General features: G+C 56.2%; 1 non-coding gene across 1 annotated transcript; it reads right to left on the bottom strand.

Annotated features, from left to right (window-relative positions):
• Nucleotides 1-6,449: 6,449 nt before the first annotated feature.
• trnar-ucu (transfer RNA arginine (anticodon UCU)) lies at nucleotides 6,450-6,542 on the bottom strand. Its single transcript has 2 exons — nucleotides 6,506-6,542; nucleotides 6,450-6,485 (listed from the first exon to the last, which is right to left on the bottom strand). It is a non-coding gene; the product is annotated as a tRNA-Arg (tRNA).
• Nucleotides 6,543-12,270: the final 5,728 nt, after the last annotated feature.

Genomic DNA, 12,270 nt, shown 5'->3' with positions numbered 1-12,270 from the left:
TGAGGGGGAGAGCGAGCGAGAGGGGAGGAGGGGAGAGAGAGCGAGAGGGAGGGAGGAGGGGAGAGAGAGAGAGGAGGGAGGAGGGGAGAGAGAGCGAGAGGGAGGGAGGAGGGAGAGAGAGAGAGAGAGGGAGGGAGGAGGGAGAGAGAGAGCGAGAGGGAGGGAGGAGGGGAGAGAGAGCGAGAGGGAGGGAGGAGGGGAGAGAGAGCGGAGAGGGAGGGAGGAGGGGAGAGAGAGCGAGAGGGAGGGAGGAGGGGAGAGGAGGAGAGGGAGGGAGGAGGGGAGAGAGAGCGAGAGGGAGGGAGGAGGGGAGAGAGAGCGAGAGGGAGGAGGGAGGGGAGAGAGAGGGAGGGAGGAGGGGAGAGAGAGCGAGAGGAGGGAGGAGGGGAGAGAGAGGAGAGCGAGAGGGAGGGAGAGAGAGAGAGAGGAGGGAGGAGGGGAGAGAGAGCGAGAGGGAGGGAGGAGGGAGAGAGAGGAGGGAGGGAGGAGGGGAGAGAGAGGCGAGAGGAGGAGGAGGGGAGAGAGAGCGAGAGGAGGGAGGAGGGGAGAGAGAGCGAGAGGGAGGGAGGAGGGGAGAGAGAGCGAGAGGGAGGGAGGAGGGAAGAGAGCGAGAGGGAGGGAGGAAGGGGAGAGAGGGAGAGCGAGAGGGAGGGAGGAGGGGAGAGAGAGCGAGAGGGAGGGAGGAGGGGAAGAGAGAGCGAGAGGGCGGGAGGAGGGGAGAGAGAGGGAGAGGGAGGGAGAGGGAGAGAGAGAGAGAGGGAGGGAGGAGGGGAGAGAGAGCGAGAGGGAGGGAGGAGGGGAGAGAGAGGAGAGGGAGGGAGGAGGGAGAGAGAGAGAGAGGAGGGAGGAGGGGAGAGCGAGCGAGAGGAGGGAGGAGGGAGAGAGAGAGCGAGAGGGAGGGAGGAGGGAGAGAGAGCGAGGGAGGGAGGAGAGGGAGGAGAGAGCGAGGGGAGGGAGGAGGGGAGAGAGAGGGAGAGGAGGGAGGAGGGGAGCGCGAGCGAGAGGGAGGGAGGAGGGGAGAGAGAGGGAGGGAGGGAGGAGGGGAGAGAGAGGGAGAGGGAGGGGAGGAGGGGAGAGAGAGCGAGAGGGCGGGAGGAGGGGAGAGAGAGCGAGAGGGAGGGAGGAGGGGGAGAGAGAGCGAGAGGGAGGAGGAGGGGAGAGAGAGGGAGAGGGAGGGAGGAGGGGACAGAGAGCGAGAGGGAAGGGAGGAGGGGAGAGAGAGCGAGAGGGAGGGAGGAGGGGAGAGAGAGGGAGAGGGAGGGAGGGAGGGGAGAGGAGCGAGAGGGAGGAGGAGGGGAGAGAGAGGGAGAGGGAGGGAGGAGGGGAGAGAGAGCGAGAGGGAGGAGGAGGGAGAGAGAGCGAGAGGGAGGGAGGAGGGGAGGAGAGAGCGAGAGGGAGGGAGGAGGGGAGAGAGAGGAGAGGGAGGGAGGAGGGGAGAGAGAGCGAGAGGGAGGGAGGAGGGGAGAGAGAGCGAGAGGGAGGGAGGAGGGGAGAGAGAGAGAGGGAGGGAGGAGGGGAGAGAGAGCGAGAGGGAGGGAGGAGAGGAGAGAGAGCGAGAGGGAGGGAGGAGGGGAGCGAGAGGGAGGGAGGAGGGGGAGCGAGAGGGAGGGAGGAGGGGAGCGAGAGGGAGAGGGAGGGAGGAGGGGAGAGAGAGCGAGAGGGAGGGAGGAGGGGAGAGAGAGCGAGAGGGAGGGAGGAGGGGAGAGCGAGGAGGGAGGAGGGGAGAGAGAGAGAGAGGGAGGAGGAGGGGAGAGAGAGCGAGAGGGAGGGAGGAGGGGAGAGAGAGAGGGAGGGAGGGAGGAGGGGAGAGAGAGCGAGAGGGAGGGAGGAGGGGAGAGAGAGCGAGAGGGAGGGAGGAGGGGAGAGAGAGCGAGAGGGAGGGAGGAGGGGAGAGAGAGCGAGAGGGAGGGAGGAGGGGAGGAGGAGAGCGAGAGGGAGGGAGGAGGGGAGAGAGAGCGAGAGGAGGGAGGAGGGGAGGAGAGAGCGAGAGGGAGGGAGGAGGGGAGAGAGAGCGAGAGGGAGGGAGGAGGGGGAGAGAGAGCGAGAGGGAGGGAGGAGGGGAGAGAGAGCGAGAGGAGGGAGGAGGGGAGAGAGAGGGAGGGAGGAGGGGAGAGAGAGCGAGAGGGAGGGAGGAGGGGAGAGAGAGAGAGAGGGAGGGAGGAGGGGAGAGGGAGCGAGAGGGAGGGAGGAGGGGAGAGAGGAGCGAGAGGGAGGGAGGAGGGGAGAGAGAGCGAGAGGGAGGGAGGAGAGGAGAGAGCGAGAGGGAGGAGGAGGGGAGAGCGAGCGAGAGGGAGGGAGGAGGGAGAGGGAGCGTGAGGGAGGAGGAGGGAGAGAGAGGGAGAGGGAGGGGAGGAGGGGAGAGAGAGGGAGGGAGGGAGGAGGGGAGAGAGAGCGAGAGGAGGGAGGGAGAGGAGAGAGAGGGAGAGGAGGGAGGAGGGGAGAGAGAGGGAGGGAGGGGAGGAGGGGAGAGAGAGCGAGGGAGGGAGGAGGGGAGAGAGAGCGAGAGGGAGGGGAGGAGGGGAGAGAGAGGGAGGAAGAGGGAGAGAGAGCGAGAGGGAGGGAGGAGGGGAGAGAGAGCGAGAGGGAGGGAGGAGGGGAGAGCGAGCGAGAGGGAGGGAGGAGGGAGAGAGAGGGAGGGGAGGAGGAGAGAGAGCGAGAGGGAGGGAGGAGGGGAGAGAGAGGGAGGGAGGAGGGGAGAGAGAGCGAGAGGGAGGGAGAGGGGAGAGAGAGCGAGAGGGAGGGAGGAGGGGAGAGAGAGCGAGAGGGAGGGAGGAGGGGAGAGAGAGCGAGAGGGAGGGAGGAGGGGAGAGAGAGCGAGAGGGAGGGAGGAGGGAGCGAGAGGGAGGGAGGAGGGGAGAGAGAGCGAGAGGGAGGGAGGAGGGGAGAGGAGAGCGAGAGGGAGGGAGGAGGGGAGAGCGAGAGGGAGGGAGGAGGGGAGAGCGAGAGGGAGGGAGGAGGGGAGAGAGAGGGAGGAGGAGGGGAGAGCGAGCGAGAGGGAGGGAGGAGGGGAGAGAGAGCGAGAGGGAGGGAGGAGGGGAGAGAGAGGGAGAGGAGGAGGAGGGGAGAGAGAGCGAGAGGGAGGGAGGAGGGGAGAGAGAGGGAGGAGGAGGGGAGAGAGAGCGAGAGGGGAGGGAGGAGGGGAGCGAGAGGGAGGGAGGAGGGGAGAGAGAGCGAGAGGGAGGGAGGAGGGGAGAGCGAGCGAGAGGGAGGGAGGAGGGGAGCGAGAGGGAGGAGGAGAGGGGGAGAGCAAGCGAGAGGGCGGGAGGAGGGGAGAGAGGAGCGAGAGGGAGGGAGGAGGGGAGAGCAAGCGAGAGGGAGGGAGGAGGGGAGAGAGAGCGAGAGGGAGGGAGGAGGGGAGAGAAGAGAGGGAGTGAGAGGGAGAGATGGCGGGGAGGTGGGATCTGTCGGCTAATTGGCGGACGGGGCCCCCGCGGGCTTATGAACTACCAGAGGCATCGCCGTTAATCGTCGTGAGCTTCAAAGGAGAGGCAATGGCTGAGATCTGGTGACTGCACCTGCGTTCAATGTTTGAACCCACAGAGGCAAAGGCTGCAGGAAGAGAGAGCCTGGGTCAGACTGAAACATGCAAGGCTGCCTCATTATCAAAACACAGCTCATTAGAAGGCAGAGAAGACCGTTCATTTTAGGGGGAATCTGCAGAGCACTCGAGCATTAAAAGCCAGACCGCCGGGGCTGACAAACTGCTGAATGTGAAATACCGACACACGATATATTTTTTTTATATATATGTCATTTTTCATTCCATTTAACACCTATTCCCCTCGCTGCCCCGAGAGACGGTGGCCAGTGGGCTGCCTCCGTGAACCCGTGCGCTGAAAGATGCTCTCGTGAAACGATTTGCGTTTTACACGGCGCCTGTAACGTAGAAGCTCGGTCAAGGAGTTAGGTTTTAAGGAAGGGAGAGAGAGAGAGGCGGAGAGGTTTAGGGAGGGAATTCCAGGGAGCGACGGCAGTCGGGGGGACGCGCAAGAGGCCGGAATCGGAGGAGCGCAGAGATCCCGGAGGGTCGTCGGGGCGGGAGGGGAGTGGGCCAGGGCCGTGGAGGGGATTTGAACAGGAGGGTGGAGAATTTTAAAATGGAGCTTTTGCCGGACGGGGTGGGTGATGGGTGAAGGGGCTCCCACAGCGCTGTTCGGCCGCGACGACGGAGGGACGGGCCAATGTACGTCCTGAGTCCGAGTGTGTGTTCCCCCATGCTCCCGCTGCCCTCGTCCTCCGAGGCAAATCACCTCCCCTGTGAGGCGCTGAATCGCCCCGCCGGGGAACGGCACCCCTGGGGACGAGGGTGGGGGGGGGGAAAATGTCACGAAGGAGAACTTCTCGGAGCCGGAATTGTTCCCAGAGCTGCCCGCACGCGCGCAGCCAGAGGTGGGATCGGGCTCCCGTGTGATGCCCCGCTGCAGTCGAATAGCCCTTTTTTAAATGTCGGCAGCTTCTCGCGACGCGAGAGAGGAATGGTCAGCCAGACCGGGGGAGAGGGGAGAGGGGAGGGGGGAGTGGGAGTGGGTTAAGAGAAACGATCAAATGTGCCCCAGTCACTGGGAGTGTGTTAATATTTACAGGGGGTCTCCGGGAGTCTGTTAATATTTACAGGGGGTCCCCGGGGAGTGTGTTAATATTTACAGGGGGTTCCCGGGAGTGTGTTAATATTTACAGGGGGTCCCTGGGAGTGTGTTAATATTTTACAGGGAGTCCCTGGGAGTGTGTTAATATTTACAGGGAGTCCCTGGGGAGTGTGTTAATATTTACAGGGGGTCCCCGGGGAGTGTGTTAATATTTACAGGGAGTCCCCGGGGAGTGTGTTAATATTTACAGGGGGTCCCCGGGGAGTGTGTTAATATTTACAGGGGGTCCCCGGGGAGTGTGTTAATATTTACAGGGGGTCCCCGGGAGTGTGTTAATATTTACAGGGGGTCCCCGGGAGTGTGTTAATATTTACAGGGGGTCCCCGGGGGAGTGTGTTAATATTTGCAAGGGGTCCCCGGGAGTGTGTTAATATTTACAGGGGGTCCCCGGGGAGTGTGTTAATATTTGCAAGGGGTCCCCGGGGAGTGTGTTAATATTTACAGGGAGTCTCCGGGAGTGTGTTAATATTTGCAGGGGGTCCCCGGGAGTGTGTTAATATTTACAGGGGGTCCCCGGGGAGTGTGTTAATATTTACAGGGGGTCCCCGGGGAGTGTGTTAATATTTACAGGGGGGTTCCCGGGAGAGTGTTAATATTTACAGGGGGTTCCCGGGAGTGTGTTAATATTTACAGGGAGTCTCCGGGAGTGTGTTAATATTTACAGAGGGTCCCCGGGAGTGTGTTAATATTTACAGGGGGTCCCCGGGGAGTGTGTTAATATTTACAGGGGGTCCCCGGGGAGTGTGTTAATATTTACAGGGGGTTCCCGGGAGTATGTTAATATTTACAGGGAGTCCCTGGGAGTGTGTTAATATTTACAGGGGGTTCCCGGGAGTATGTTAATATTTACAGGGGGTCCCCGGGAGTGTGTTAATATTTACAGGGAGTCTCCGGGAGTGTGTTAATATTTACAGGGGGTCCCCGGGGAGTGTGTTAATATTTACAGGGGGTCCCCGGGAGTGTGTTAATATTTACAGGGGGTCCCCCGGGGAGTGTGTTAATATTTACAGGGAGTCTCCGGGAGTGTGTTAATATTTACAGGGGGTCCCCGGGGAGTGTGTTAATATTTACAGGGGGTCCCCGGAGTGTGTTAATATTTACAGGGGGTCTCCGGGGAGTGTGTTAACCCCCCGGGAGTGTGTTAATATTTACAGGGGGTCCTCAGGGAGTGTGTTAATATTTACAGGGGGTCCCTGGGAGTGTGTTAATATTTACAGGGGGTCCCCGGGAGTGTGTTAATATTTACAGGGGGTCCCCGGGGAGTGTGTTAATATTTACAGGGCGTCCCCGGGAGTGTGTTAATATTTACAGGGCGTCCCCGGGGAGTGTGTTAATATTTACAGGGGTCCCCGGGGAGTGTATTAATATTTACAGGGCGTCCCCGGGGAGTGTATTAATATTTACAGGGGGTCCCCGGGAGTGTGTTAATATTTACAGGGGGTCACCGGGAGTGTGTTAATATTTACAGGGGGTCCTCGGGGAGTGTGTTAATATTTACAGGGGGTCCCCGGGGAGTGTATTAATATTTACAGGGGGTCACCGGGAATGTGTTAATATTTACAGGGGTCCTCGGGGAGTGTGTTAATATTTACAGGGGGTCCCCGGGGAGTGTATTAATATTTACAGGGGGTCCCCAGGAATATATTGCCATATAAATAAATGCAAGCTCTTTCAAATCAGATTGACTGTGAGTTTAGTTCTGAATTTTTATGATTAAGAATTTTTAAAATCAGATTTGCAGTAAATTTCCATACTGCTCTAATTTATTTTATCGTTTCAGGATTTGTTTTTTTCCATAAAAGCCGACTCTGGTGGGACTCGAACCCACAGCCTTTGAATGACTCCTGCAGCCACCACACTAGAAGTCCAATGCGCTATCCGTTGCGCCACAGAGCCAGCTGCTTTGCTGCCCTCGACCACAGTCATCCTGAGACTGAGAGCTGAGATTCGGGGTTAGTTTCTGTCCATTTTGCGTCTGTTTCGTGCTTTCAAACCCGGTCGTAAAGAGAAAGGGCCCCCCCTCCCACAAACTTCCAAAAAAAATAAAACTTTAATCCCAGAATTTCTCTCCGAAAGTTTCCTGCCATCGGCCGGGAGCGATCGGACGGTCTCATAAGAAATAGGAGCCAGGAGGAGGCCAATCGGCCCCTCGAGCCTGCCCCGCCGTTCAATAAGATCGCGGCCGATCTGATCCTAACCTCAAATCTAAATTCATGTCCAATTTCCTGCCCGCTCCCCGTAACCCCTAATTCCCTTTTACTTCGAGGAAACTGTCTATTTCTGTTTTAAATTTATTTAATGATGTCGCTTCCTGGGGCAGCAAATTCCACAGACCTACCACCCTCTGAGTGAAGAAGTTTCTACTCATCTCAGTTTCGAAAGAGCAGCCCCTTATTCTAAGATTACGCCCCCTCGTTCTAGTTTCACCCATCCTTGGGAACATCCTCACCGCATCCACCCGATCGAGCCCCTTCACAATCTTATATGTTTCAATAAGATCGCCTCTCATTCTTCTGAACTCCAATGAGTAGAGTCCCAATCTACTCAACCTCTCCTCATATGTCCGCCCCCTCATCCCCGGGATTAACCGAGTGAACCTTCTTTGTACTGCCTCGAGAGCAAGTATGTCTTTTCTTAAGTATGGAGACCAAAACTGTATGCAGTATTCCAGGTGCGGTCTCACCAATACCTTATATAACTGCAGCAATACCTCCCTGTTTTTATATCGTATCCCTCGGGGGGGGGGCTCTTTTCTCTGGGAGGGGGGGAAAACGCGAGAGAGGGGAAACGTCATTATTATTTAAAAAGTCACCGAGGGGGTTCGAGAGGGCGGGCTTGGAGAAGATGTTCCCACTCGTGTGGGCCGAGGGGAGGAGACCAGATCCAGCGGCCGTGACTATAATCACTAACAGACCTCACTGAAGAATCCAGGAGCAACTCCTTCGCCCAGAGAGCGGTGAGGATGTGGCACTCGCTGCCACGTGGAGTGGCTGAGGCAAACAGCGGAGATGCGTTTAAGGGTGGGGGCAAGGGAACAGAGGGAAGCGGGGAGAGAGGGAGGAGGCTCGTGCGAATTGTAAATACAGGCTCAGACCCACCGGGCTTGTTTCTGTACCTTGGACTCTGCACAACGCAAAACACGGAGACGTCTGCCCATCTCTGCGGAAGGAAACCCACCGGGTGAGTTTTAGCACACCCCTGCCTGTGGGATCTTGCTGTGCCTGTAATTGGCTGCCCATAGAAACGGATAAAAGGCTTGACTTTTACAATTTAAATATGCACCAGGGGACTCTTCTCTCCCCCTCCCGACTCAGGTGGCATTTAATACTCCTTTCTGACCCCATGTTCTCTCCCATCCCAAGACCGCCCACTCCCACCTCTGTAACGTCGCCCTGTCTCCGCCCCCCCTGCCTCAGCCCATCCGCTGCTGAAACCCCTCGTCCGTGCCTCTGTCACCTCCAGACTCGACTGTCCCAGTGCTCTCCTGGCCTGCCTCCCTCCGTAAACTCCAGCTCATCGAAAACTCTGCTGCCCCCCCCCGTATCCTAACCCGCACCGAGTCCCGTTCACCCATCACCCCCTGTGCTCGCTGACCTACATTGGCTCCCGGTCCGGGAACGCCTCGAATTTAAAATTCTCATCCTCCTGTTCAAATCCCTCCGTGGCCTCGCCCTCCCCTCCCTATCTCTGTAACCTCCTCCAGCCCCTACGACCCTCCCAGATCTCTGCGCTCCTCCAATTCTGGCCTCTTGTCCATCCCCCCGATTTCCATCGCTCCCACCATTGGCGGCCGTGCCTTCAGCTGCCCGGGCCCTAAGCTCTGGAATTCCCTCCCTAAACCTCTCCGCCTCTCTCTCTCTCTCCTCCTTTAAGACGCTCCTTAAAACCTACCTCTTTGACCGAGCTTTTGGTCACCTGTCCCTAATATCTCCTTATGTGGCTCGAGGTCGAATTTTTGTCTGATTTACGCTCCCGTGAAGCTCCTCGGGGACGTTTTACTACGTTAAAGGTGTTTTATAAATACTACACCCTATCAAATCCTTTAATCATCTTAAACCCCTCGATTAGATCACCCCTTAATCTTCTACACTCGAGGGAATACAAGCCCAGTCTGTGCAACCTGTCCCCGTAATTTAACCCCTTTTAGCCCCCGGGTATCGTTCTGGTGAATCTGCTCTGCACCCCCTCCAAGGCAGTACATTCCAGATCATAACAACTCACTGCGTAAAACAGAATTCTCTACTCTATCAAAACCCCTCATGATTTTGATCACCTCTATTAAATCTCCCCCTTAACCTTCTCTGCTCTAAGGAGAACAATCCCAGCTTCTCCAGTCTCTCCGCATAACTGAAGTCCCTCATCCCTGGTACGGTTCTGGCAAATCTCCTCTGCGCCCTCTCCAAGGGTCTGGATATCCTTCCTAAAGTGTGGTGCCCAGAATTGGACACAATACTCCAACTGAGGCCATAAAAAAGGCAAACCAAGCACTGGGGTTCATTTCTAGAGGGACAGAATTGGAAAGCAGAGAAGTTATGTTAAACTTGTATAGAACCTTGGTTAGACCACACTTGGAGCACCGTGCACAGTTCTGGTCTCCATATACCTTGGTTAGACCACACTTGGAGCACTGTGCACAGTTCTGGTCTCCATATACCTTGGTTAGACCATACTTGGAGCACTGTGCACAGTTCTGGTCTCCATATACCTTGGTTAGACCATACTCGGAGCACTGTGCACAGTTCTGGTCTCCATATACCTTGGTTAGACCACACTCGGAGCACTGTGCACAGTTCTGGTCTCCATATACCTTGGTTAGACCATACTTGGAGCACTGTGCACAGTTCTGGTCTCCATATACCTGGGTTAGACCACACTTGGAGCACTGTGCACAGTTCTGGTCTCCATATACCTTGGTTAGATCACACTTGGAGCACTATGCACAGTTCTGGTCTCCATTTACCTTGGTTAGACCACACTTGGAGCACTGTACACAGTTCTGGTCTCCATATACCTTGGTTAGACCGCACTTGGAGCACTGTGCACAGTTCCGGTCTTCATTTACCTTGGTTAGACCACACTTGGAGCACTGTGCACAGTTCTGGTCTCCATATACCTTGGTTAGACCACACTTGGAGCACTGTGCACAGTTCTGGTCTCCATATACCTTGGTTAGACCACACTTGGAGCACTGTGCACAGTTCTGGTCTCCATATCCCTTGGTTAGACCACACTTGGAGCACTGTGCACAGTTCTGGTCTCCATATACCTTGGTTAGACCACACTTGGAGCACTGTGCACAGTTCCGGTCTTCATTTACCTTGGTTAGACCACACTTGGAGCACTGTGCACAGTTCTGGTCTCCATATACCTTGGTTAGACCACACTTGGAGCACTGTGCACAGTTCTGGTCTCCATATACCTTGGTTAGACCACACTTGGAGCACTGTGCACAGTTCTGGTCTCCATACATCTTGGTTAGACCACACTTGGAGCACTGTGCACAGTTCTGGTCTCCATATACCTTGGTTAGACCACACTTGGAGCACTGTGCACAGTTCTGGTCTCCATATACCTTGGTTAGGCCATACTTGGAGCACTGTGCACAGTTCTGGTCTCCATATTATAAAAAGGATATAGAGTCACTGGAGAGGGTGCAGAAAAAGATTTACAAGGATGATACCAGAACTGAGAGGTTATAACTATCAGGAAAGGCTGAACAGGCTGGGGCTCTTTTCTCTAGAAAAGAGAAGGCTGAGGGGTGACCTGATAGAGGTGTTTAAGATTATGAAGGGGTTCGATAGGGTAGACGTAGAGAAGATGTCTCCACTTGTGGGGGAGGCCAAAACTAGGGGGCCATAAATATAAGATAGTCACCAATAAATCCAATCGGGAATTCAGGAGAAACTTCTTTACCCGGAGAGTGGTGAGAATGTGGAACTCGCTCCCACATGGAGTGGTCGAGGGGAATAGTGTGGATGGATTTAAGGGGAAGCCGGATAAACACATGAGGGAGAAAGGAATAGAAGGATAGGGGGAGAGGGTGAGATGAAGTAGGGGAGGGAGGAGGCTCGTGTGGAGCATAAACACCGGCACGGACCAGACGGGCCGAACGGCCTGTTTCCGCCCTGCACACTCGATGCAGTTCTGCGTGATTGTACGGGGAGATACCGCATCCGTTCCTGGAGGGTGAGACGGGGAGAGAATCAAGTCAGCAATACTCCATTCAGAGTGAGCAGTCAGAAGTGAGAGAGAGAGAGAGAGCGGGAGAGTCTGTGCAGTTATAATTAGCTGTAGTGAATCATACAGACTCTGAATTGACCGCAGCAGGCAGGCAGGCAGGCAGGCAGCACGTCGGTAATTAGCTTCCTGCCCGCTTACCAGCCTCACAACCTGCACGTAGGCAGCTCCGCAGAGCTGGCAGTCAAATCTCGGAATCCAGGAACGTCGCCAATCCTTCGGGACGGTCGCCGATGATTCACGGTCTCCCGCCCTGCCCGCCCTGCCCGCCCTGAACCTCAACCTTACCCAGTATCGATCCCACTATTCATAAAGTAAACTGATCACGGTGTAATTACACCCTCCGCCCCCATGCTCAACCACGCCTCCCGCTGCGGTGCCACCGGTGGCGGGAGGGCGGAATTACAGCGTGAGAAGTTTACATAGGCAAATCCCATTAAAAATGAGGACGTAGGAATGTATTTATAAAGCGCCTTTCACGACCTCAGAGCGCCTTACAGCCGACGAAGGGCTTTTAATCAAAAACGTAGCCGCCGTGGTAACACGGCAGCCAATTTGCGCACAGCAAGATCCCACAGACAGCAACGTGACAACGACCGGACAACCTGGTGTTTTTTTTTTCTTAAAAATGAGTCGGAGGTGCCGTCTTTCGGATGAGGCGTTAAACCGAGGCCCCCGTCCGCCCCCTCTCGGGCGGATGTAATAGATCCCACGGCCACTATTTCGAAGAAAAGTTGGGGGGGGGAGTTCTCCCCGGTGTCCTGGGGCCCGATATTTATCCCTCGACCGACATCACTAAAAAAAACAGATTATCTGATCATTTATCACGTCGCTGTTTGTGGGATCTTGCTGTGCGCAGATTGTCTGCCGCGTTTCCCTGCATCGCAACAGTGACCGCACTTCAAAAAGGCACGTCATTGGCTGTAAAGCACTTTGGGACGTCCCGAGGTGGTGAAAGGCTCCGTTAAAAACACAAGGTCTTTCCTTTCTATTAAACGGGGAGATTGTTATCGTCGCTTAAGTGACAGAACCAAGGCTGCCCGCTCATCCCATTACACGCGTGTCCTTCTCGCAAACATGCACGGTCCACGTGTTTTCGGATTTCGATGGAGATTGGGCACGGGCTGCACGCCGGGACAACATGACCTGGTTCCGCACTGCGTGCGGGACTTGACCGAAGGCACGTGCCAGAGAAACTTCGAGCTGTAGCATCGTACAGCATGGGAGGAGGCCACTCGGCCCATCGTGCCTGTGCCGGCTCTTTGAAAGAGCTGTCCAATTAGTCCCACTCCCCCGCCCCCCCTGCTCTTTCCCCCGCAGCCCTGCAAATTTTTCCCCTTCGAGTATTTATCCAGTTCCCTTTTGAAAGTTATTATTGAATCTGCTC

The sequence above is a fragment of the Heptranchias perlo genome, chromosome X (assembly GCF_035084215.1).
Source record: "Heptranchias perlo isolate sHepPer1 chromosome X, sHepPer1.hap1, whole genome shotgun sequence".
Taxonomy (NCBI): Eukaryota; Metazoa; Chordata; class Chondrichthyes; order Hexanchiformes; family Hexanchidae; genus Heptranchias; species Heptranchias perlo.
This window is presented reverse-complemented; position numbering and strand designations above follow the sequence as displayed.